This window comes from Sinocyclocheilus grahami, unplaced genomic scaffold (genome assembly GCF_001515645.1).
Source record: "Sinocyclocheilus grahami isolate Dianchi unplaced genomic scaffold, SAMN03320097.WGS_v1.1 scaffold157.1, whole genome shotgun sequence".
NCBI lineage: Eukaryota > Metazoa > Chordata > Actinopteri > Cypriniformes > Cyprinidae > Sinocyclocheilus > Sinocyclocheilus grahami.
In genome coordinates, this window is record NW_015505336.1 from 758,304 (window position 1) to 758,799 (window position 496).

The 496-nt window shown below is 38.7% G+C and overlaps 1 protein-coding gene across 1 annotated transcript in view; it reads left to right on the forward strand.

Annotated features, from left to right (window-relative positions):
* Positions 1–496, forward strand: part of LOC107592729 (PATJ crumbs cell polarity complex component) — a 138,128-nt gene that overhangs the window by 33,608 nt on the left and 104,024 nt on the right. The gene's annotated exons all lie outside the window — the stretch shown is intronic.

A 496-nucleotide genomic window follows, 5' to 3' on the forward strand; every position in this document is an offset into this window, starting at 1 on the left:
ACCGTGGTGTTGGTGTGCTTGACTGGCCAGCAAACTCACCAGACCTGAACCCCATAGAGAATCTATGGGGTATTGTCAAGAGGAAAATGAGAAACAAGATACCAAAAAATGCAGATGAGCTGAAGGCCACTGTCAAAGAAACCTGGGCTTCCATACCACCTCAGCAGTGCCACAAACTGATCACCTCCATGCCACGCCGAATTGAGGCAGTAATTAAAGCAAAAGGAGCCCCTTCCAAGTATTGAGAACATGTACAGTAAATGAACATACTTTCCAGAAGGCCACCAATTCACTAAAAATGTTTTTTTTATTGGTCTTATGAAGTATTCTAATTTGTTGAGATAGTGAATTGGTGGGTTTTTGTTAAATGTGAGCCAAAATCATCACAATTAAAAGAACCAAAGACTTAAACTACTTCAGTCTGTGTGCACTGAATTTATTTAATACACAAGTTTCACAATTTGAGTTGAATTACTGAAATAAATGAACTTTTCCA